This window comes from Palaemon carinicauda, chromosome 40 (genome assembly GCF_036898095.1).
Source record: "Palaemon carinicauda isolate YSFRI2023 chromosome 40, ASM3689809v2, whole genome shotgun sequence".
NCBI lineage: Eukaryota > Metazoa > Arthropoda > Malacostraca > Decapoda > Palaemonidae > Palaemon > Palaemon carinicauda.
The window spans coordinates 27,652,678-27,662,677 of NC_090764.1; positions in this window are offsets into that span (position 1 = coordinate 27,652,678).

Sequence of the window (10,000 nt, forward strand, 5' to 3'; positions counted from 1 at the left end):
ATATATATATATATATATATATACAGTATATACTGTATATTTATATATATCAAGTATTGTAAGAAACTATTCCAATTTGACAAGGAATCTACAGTTTTGCTGTTTTTACGTATTGCTGTTCTGATTAATAATAGCTATTCGAATCTTATCTATTTTTATTACGAATGACATTTTGTAGTTTATTTTATTTGGGTGAAATTCTAGAAAAAAAGTGTGTCCAGTTCTAGTCACCACTGCATTTTTCATCTGAATAGTTTATTCGTACAGCTTTGACCAAAGATATCCTTAGTAACAACTGTTAATTCACAAGCCCTGTTGTATAATTTGGCATAAAGATATAAATCTATATTTAATGAGGAGCATTATAGTGACTAAACAATTAATATCCCTTTCCGTATATATAAAAAAATGGTTAGATAACCATTTGCATATTCTGCGATATTTGTTTGACATCAGTGGGAATTTTTACTAAAACTATTAATGGTAATGATATAAATGCTCAATAGATATTTATGATCTTTTAACAAAAGGTTGTCATCAATGCTATTTTTGAAAAGAAAATATTCAAATTAATATGATTGTTCCCAAGAGAAAGTTCTTCAGTATCAGAAACCCACTTGTGACGTAGATTTGATAATGTACACGAGAAATACTGGTGTAGCGTATCCCAGAGGAATATTTTTTTCCCCAAAATTCTTACAAAGAAATTCTCGAGTGGTTTCTATCTGCCCCCAAGAGGCATTTACTCCTGCGAGGTCATCTCTAAAGACTCTGGCCCAGATCCAGTCCTCCCGCTCAACTATCATTTTTTACGACTATAAAGACTGGCGCGAAAATTTATTGTGATCAGAATCTTTATTAAGATCCTCTTTTTCTTTACGTAGTAGCCTAATTGCTAATAGAAGTCATTATATCAGTCATTTACGAATGCTTGTCACTATTAAAGGTTTAAAGGCCGCTCATGAATGACAGAGGCGAGGGACATTGACATTGCCCTATCAAGCAGGACAATGCCTTAGAGACTGACCATATATCATATGATCAGCGCCCAAGCCCCCTATCCACCCAGGATAGGACCAAGGAGGGCCAGGCAATGGCTGCTGATGAATCAGCAGATAAAATTATAGGCCCCCCCCCCAACCCCTCATCCTTAACTCACAAGAATGGTGAGGTTGCAGCGACCAAAAAACTAGTGAGTTAGGTGTTCACCAGTTAGGGACGTTACCACATCGGCCACCACAACCCATATTGGTAATATTCATTAGTTACACCTTTTTGGATGTCTTTCCTGATTTTTTTTATATCAGACATTTGTTTTACATACACACGTACATGCGCATATATATATATATATATATATATATATATATATATATATATATATATATAGATATATATATATATATATATATTATATTTTATGCGTATATATCCTGGAAACGTTCCCTGTGACCTTTTTTTAATGGTGCAAGAATTTTTTCCTACGGTCTAATGATTTTATTGAATGTTTTATAACCGTGGGCGTTCGCAGATTTGTTTCGCGCGAAAAAAATAAACATAAAATCCTGGATAAACTAACGAATGCTCAAAGATAAGATTTTAATTTCCTTTATGATCGCAAGCCATTTCATATAAGATGTTTCTTAGGAAGACTGTTTGCTTAAAGAATGAGAGAGTTCTTTTTTTCCTACACGGTTTCCATTACCACTTTTTATTTCAAATTTCTTCCCGTTCTGGCGTAACACATCATGCTACAGCAAGGCTTTTTAATAATTTCTTTAATTTATTTGAAGTTTATTCTAGAGCCCTTTTTTCCTATCACTTTCTCTTCTCTCCTGCCTCCACCTCTCATCCCTCCATCTCCTATTGCACCAAGAGATCTTCCAACTCTCCTACGCTCGTTTATTTCCCTGGTTTTAACTTCTCTTCATCTCCATTTGCTCCTTCATTCACCCTATCCCACCTGTTATACTTTGAAGCCCTTTCCGTGTACAAGACTACGGCATTTGAGACGTATTCTGAGCAATAATTCCGTGAAAGGTTCAGTGACTAATGGTGGGATGCCTGTTGTAGTATCGAGTTACCTTTGTTCAAATCGTGGAAATCTTGCTGTTTCACAACGGATACTATTTCTTAATCTTTGGGTTTATATATATATATATATATATATATATATATATATATATATATATATATATATATATATATATATGTTTGTGTGTATAAGTACGTGTATATATACAGTAGATATATGTATAAAGTATATATAAATGTATATGTATATGGCTGTTTCTATATGTATGCATGTGTTTATTTTTTTCTTACATATTATACTCGTACTTATTAACAAGGCTAATAAAAGACCAGGAGAAATCATATGATCCTTGATATTTTGACCAATGTACAGTACATCGGTGGAAAATGAGAGAATGTGGTGCACATGCAAACTGTCGTTATTTTAAAACCACCTTTTGAATCAAAGCTGTTTGAGTTTATGGAAAGTTTTATATTTGGCAGGAAAAGTGAGTTTATGTTTCCTTACTCATGAGAAATAGATTAGACGTGTTGACCTAGGGATTCGATAGTGATGATTATCTGGTGTTAGTATCCTTTTGATGAGCTGATTCAATAGAGTTTTATTCCCGATGTTTTCCTACCAATACCAAATTGACAGTGTTGTTGTTGTTCGGTTGATAAGGTTGTACAAGCCACCATGTAACACTAAGTAGATATACAGCTAATTCGAACATTGTTGCCTCTTATTTCCATATGTCTTCATAATACAAAGTATGAGTTTAATTCCAAATAAATTATTATCTTCACCTCTTTTCCTTATAGGAAGCTTTGTCTTGATCTTGAAGCATTGCACTTTTACAACGAGGTTACAGCATGGCTTGTGATAATAATAATAATAATAATAATAATAATAATAATAATAATAATAATAATAATAATAATAATAATAATAACATGATATATATTTCAACCCGAAAGTAGATAAAATTACCAATCTATTATTTTTATTTTTATTTTCAGGTATTATTCTGGTAAAGATATGTGGCTTTATTCTGATGTCTAAAGGCATATTCTGCAAAAGGTTAGTGATTTAATTTTTGGTGATGTATGAGTCATTTTCCATACCAATTAGTTTAATAATTACTGGTTAGGCTAAATTTTTCCCAATTTAGTTCCCTTTCTGAGTGGGGAGACCTGAACGTGGTGAAAGCGTCTGTGTATCGCCATGATCAGCAAAGCTGCACTAGTCAGGGCCCATCCATACTAGGTTAGTTTCCTGTGAGTGATCAAACAAAAGTATCTAACCATCACCAATTCGCAGTGGCTAGCGTGGTGATGTAAATTGTCCAAACCCCAGACATGAATAAGGACATGCCTGAGGCCTTTGTCCTGCAGTGAACTTGAAACGGCTGCATTTGTTGTTGTTGTTGCATTCAATATCATTTCCGAAACCTCTTTCATCACACTATTCATATTGATATTACCAACATATTTCAGCCCAATCTGCTTTCAGCAGGCTGCACCATCTGGGAGGCACAACTGCCCTTAAGGTGAAATTATGTCATCTACTTCCGAATAGATTAGCTTATGCAGCATGTGAGATACATTTGTGTACTACTATGAGATTCAGGGCCTCTGTAACACGGTTTTTTGGACTTTGCTCCTTATCAATGCATCGTATGTAGCTGAAAGTTGACATATGTATATTTTACAACCACACACAAATTTTGTCAGTATTATCAATAACCTAAACCCGATAGTTTTAATTTTTATAGAGTAAAAAGGATCTAGCCAACGCCATGGCCAGTGATAACGAGCCAAGAGTCGAAAATTTTCATTACATAAGCAATGTAAACACCTTTTGACAAAATTTTGCCCCGCCCATCCACCAGACACCCATTCACCATGTTCCATCGGCTCTGAAACCCATAACAGTCAAGAATGGCTCTCAGGATTTGGCATTGCCCCCGTGGGTGCAAAACTGCATTTGTCTTACGACTTGCAACTTTATACAGTCATGAGAAAGCCCGTGGCTATATTTACTATAGCCTGAATAGGTAATTATTCAGTTTCTAGTTTAAAACCAATGTTTATGGTCTGATTTGTATTTAGCGTAACATGATTATAACACTTATAATGTCATTCAGACTTTTGAACATTTCCATTAACTATTCACTATGCCACCAAGAGAGACAGAAAAAGAGAGATAGTATGTAAACAGTCTTTATATAACTATTTTTGTTAAAATAAGAATTTTGTGCTAAACTCTCCATCAGACCAACGGATCATCCGATATGATTTTTTTTTCCTCCTTCTTAGGCCGTACGACCGTGTTGGCTATGTTTTGGGCATGACTGCATTTTGTAAATAAATCATGAATAGTTTTAGGAGTTTTATTTGTACATCTAATGGGAATTTATAGAAGTAAAGTGAACATAATTCATTTATCCTTTGAAATAATTACTACATGTAGCAAAACAAATAGTAGTAAAGATGATAATGCAATGAAGGAATGATACCATATTTAATCTTTAGCTTCAACATCGGCAATAACATACCCAGTTGCCATAATTTGTCAGCTTAATGAAATAACCAATCATCTAATGTTAAACTTAATTTCTGAGGAGGCCATGGCTTATTGCACAGTGAAAAAAACATGACAAAGACGTTATGAATGGCGGAACGATACATAAATGTGGGTGGGGTATCTGTGCTATCGTAGTAATACTACTGTAGCAGTAGTGCCGCAACAATAGTATACATGAATTAAACGTTTAGGCCAACTGCTGGGATCCTTGAGGATCATTTAGCACTTCTTACAACTATTCGAAAAATGAGTTTTTATAGCCAGAATTTAAATTTTCTGACCCAACAATGCCCATGATAGCCTTCAGTGTTATCCAGAATTGTAACGAGGCCAAAGTGGGTGGAGCCACATGAAGTCATCATTCTGACGAGGATTATTGGTGAAGGTTTAAAGACAAAATACGGTACCGGCTATTTTTTTTTACTTTTTTTTTTTTTACAGTAAATAGGTAAGTAGATAGACAATAAATACAAATTGCTTGACTTTGGATATAGCAGTTATCAAATCAAGCTTGTCTACTACGTTTTTGAAAATTACCAACTATTACCTACACCTTGTCAATCTGATTGTGACCTATAAAGTAGACTGTTATTTCTTAGGAAACTTATTTTGGGAGTTAGACTAATAATCAAAGTGTTTTTGTATTTATTAACATATTTTGTTGGTTTGTTCATTATGACAATTATCAATGGAGAGGTTTCAGAGTTCATAAAGGTGTACTGCTTTGCTTTTATTTAAACTTTTGTGTCATTGTTGGCAGAGGTATAGCCATCGTTACGTATAGCCAATCATCGATCGAGAAAGAGGGAGGAAATGCCGTCATAAGTTACGTAACGAGTGCGTTCGAAAGCTTTTCTCTGAGTAAGTTGGCCCGTCTTCAAAAAACGTCACTTTTACATTAAAAGTACCAAATTTATTCAACCTACGTAATACAGAATATAATCAAAATTTATGTGTAGATATAATGTGCATTCTGAAGAAGCGTTATATTTATGAAATTCATAGATAAAAAATTATTGCGATAAAACCGTGTTACAGAGGCCCTGAATCTCATAGTAGATGTAAATAAATTCAAGTTTGACAAAGGAGTGGGTTGTACTTAGGTGGATTTGAAAAGGATCATACTGATATTGTTAAGGTAAAGGCTGATGTTTTTCTGCCTTGTTGTTGACATGTCAAAGGTACACAAGGATAACATTCCGGTGGCCTTGTTTACAAAAGTAAAATCTCCTATAGATTTGTTTTAGTTTGCGAAAGGTATTTTGGATTACCCTCAACCACCATGAACTCACCCCAAGTCACGCTTGGGATTTGGCTATGTTTTTACTTGTAATTGTTCGCTCTCGTCCTTTTTATTTCCAGTCAATTCTTTAACTTTAGTATTTTAAGAAAAACTGACGTTTGTTAGATTGTTTGAATATAAAGATAATCCGTATGTACGCCAAAGGAAGGGAGTTGCCAATGACTTTGTAGTTTCATTTAGTTGTTACTTTTAGCGAGTATACAATCCCATGGAATTTACAAAAGCCCCCAGAGTATAAAGTAGCTATGGGAGATAAAAGGTAAGAAAATGGTAAGCAAGAAAGCTATACGTCAGTTCAATTCATTTAAGCATTACAAAAGGAAATCCAAAAATAAAAATAATGTAAGCTGAAAAAATATAGATGTAGTAAGGAATTTGCGAGAGTGTCAGGCTTGTAATAAGTTCGTTATTATACAGCGAAAGTTAAACATGTGGCATTGGCTATGTTTTCATTATATATATTGATGGCAGATAAGTACGTGTATTTTCACTATTATAATTGTATGATATGGAATTTCAACTCAAAGACAGCCTTGCAAATATGTTGAAAAATCTCAGTAATATTGTTCGAATATATATATATATATATATATATATATATATATATATATATATATATATATATATATATATATATATATATATATATATACGCGCTAGTCTGAAATGACGGCAAAATATTTAAATAGATATGCGCGCTCACAGATTCAACGCCTCCCACTTCCTCTCCCACATACCCGAGAGACTGGGAGAGACCGAGTAGTCATTCACGTGACAATGCCCCTCAGCGTGACAGGGAATATATATATGTATATTTATTTATTTATTTATTTATTTATTGCCCTAGTTGCCATGTTTGATTTTATTTTCTTGACCAGCAAACGTCCTTGGGCCTAGAGATACATTGATTTGAGTTTTCATATGGAATTCCGTGAAGACGAGATGGGCAGTTGATTTTTAAGTAACATGCCACAGTTACCCTACTTTGTACACATATTTACTTTGCTGCGCTAAAGATTTAAATTTCACGGATTATGGAAGTAGTTGAATATTAAAAATGCTTAATGTGTAGCGCCAGTAGCCAGAAAAAAAAAATATATATATATGTGTATATGTATATATATATATATATATATATATATATATATATCACCTTGATGATTCACAGTTCTTTTCTCGTTGTGGTCTTGGGACAAGATTTGCATACATAAGGTAGAGCATTTCTCCTACTAACAATCCTAATATTTTTGCGGTGATGACGGTATTTTCAGCTTTTCATATATATATATATATATATATATATATATATATATATATATATATATATATATATATATATATATATATATATATATATGTGTGTGTGTGTGTGTGTGTGTGTATCTATATATGTTTAGTAAAATAGCTATATAAAAAATAGAGGCATGTGGGAAATACAGAGATGTAGTTCGAATATTTTTATAAGTATTTGAAAACACTAAAAATTCCAACGCGTTTTAAATATTCACTAAAACATAGAGAGGAATAACAACAACTGAAATCTGTTATGGAGGACCCCTAAGTGTTGCCTAGACTTGTTTATTTAAGCAATGCCAGATTCTGCTCTGCTGCATCCCAAAAGGCCTGGCAGTCTTTGTACGGCAACGTATATGTAAAGAGTTGATTGCGAATATGGGATATACTGCCATGACTGGCCTTGTTTATTTGCTTTCATCTAAAGAGGAAAATAACATACCAAACACGGATTAGTTCATAGATTCGATTCTGTAAATTTCTCTGGATAGATTTATGATGAATTTAGGTTACTTTAAAAGAATATTATATTTTGTGCCAAGAAAATTAATGTAGCACGGATAATTCTTTCATATATATATATATATATATATATATATATATATATATATATATATATATATATATATATATACAGTATATATATATATATATATATATATATATATTTTTTTTTTTTCTTTAAGGGAAGAACGGGTTTGGAAAATATATTTTATCCTTCTTAAACAGTTATTAGAAATATGACGGACTGCATCATACTAGGGAGGTTCTTTTCGCCAATTACGTTAGGAAAGCAATTTATTGGCACTGAATTCCTCAATTTGGAATTTCTGCCCTGACATTAAGGGTCTTTTCCCAACTAAAGTATTCTACGTTGCATAGTCAAACATAATTTCTCTAATAAAATATATATATATATATATATATATATATATATATATATATATATATACATATATATATATATATATATATATATATATATATATACTGTATATACTGTATAAACACTATTGTACGCAACCCGTCAAAATGATGGCTAATATTTAGATAGATATACACGCATGTCCCCCTCTCGCCAGGGTAGGTCTACTTCCTCTTCCCCCTCCCTAGAGACGGGGAAATTGAAAGTGATCTGAAAGAAACATGTGTGTATATATATATATATATATATATATATATATATATATATATATATATATATATATATATATATACCCTGACACATGCTCTTTATTATATAGGGGATATTATATATATATATATATATATATATATATATATATATATATATGTATATATATATATATATATATATATATATATATATATATATATATATATAAAGAGAGAGAGGTAATTGTGTGTGGGATTTTATGATCTGTCCTCACACATTCAAAATTGTGTCGTAATTGCACGTGACATTTGACTCGATTTGAGTCATGCACCATTGAGCACTAATGTTTATAGAGTGAACTCTGAAAATACCAGGATGAATATTTATGGAATATGTCTTTTTGCATTAAAGGGTACTGGCTTCAGAAGGTGCTATCTTTATCATTCTCTTTTTTGCTGCTATATTTGACACTATAGTATTGCCCACAAAATAATAATTGTATATTTTAATGAGAAATTACACAGTTGGTTTCCTTTGAAATCGCTTACACTCTTCCTTCTTGCTCAAGGAATGAACCCGGGATCTCATAGGGTCGTTTCTCGTTACAGGAATGCCTCGGGAGATGAGCATTGCCACATTAATCCTTCAAACTTAATTAGCAACTAAGTGCGAAAATTGTTATTACAGGTAATCAAGTGCGAAAAGTTGGAAAAAGTAATTAATGAGATATCAGTTAAGAATAAGTTATAAAACATAGAGAGATATAAAGCTATGTTAATTAGATAATGGAACAATTATCGACCGAAATACACATTGACCAAAAACTTTAAACTTTCTGAGGTTTCACCTTATTAATTTTTCATTAGAAAATTTTTTTCCCAAATTTCTCTAAATAAGAATTATGTTTCTGTAGCTGTGGCGTATTTTTCTTTACGAAAATATTGTAAGCCTTATACTTATCTGAATTCTCAGTTCGTTACGAGGAATAGTATAGTCTGGGGTTATCATTTTGCAACTTTAAGTCAAAATTATGAAGAATTTTAAACACCATGCATAAGCAAGAAATAGAACTGAGGAATTTGATAAATCTTAAGTTTTTTTTAAACAATTCAAGATGAGAGTTGGCTGCAGAATACCTGAGTGCAAAACAGTATCTAAAGCACTAGAAACTACAGTAATTAGAATTTATCCTTAGGATACACATGTAGCCAAAAATGTTGAAGGAATGTTTCAATACAGCATAATTTTAGTAATTTAAGAAGCGACAGACATATTATGTTTCTCAAAAGCGAACTTGCAATGAAGAATGATTCCTAGAATTTTAACTAATCTGCATGTAGTTAAAGAAACAGTGCGAGCGACCAGATCTATGTAACGGCCAGGTTTAGAGTTTCGTTATAGTTTAACTTAATCCCTCATGATTTATGATATTCTCCATATTTAGTAAGGTTCCAGTTAAGATATTCAGAACCACAGGTACAATCGGGAGAAGGGACTAATGCAAAGAGAATAGCATCATCTGCATATTTTTCGAGATCAAAACATTTAGCATGAATATATAATGTGATGAAAAGGGCAAGGAATACTACCCTGAGGAAAACCAGAGACTATGTTCTTGTAGTGACTAAAGTGCCCATCTAAAACTACTCTTTGTAATTTGTCATTAAAGGAAATAATGGTGATA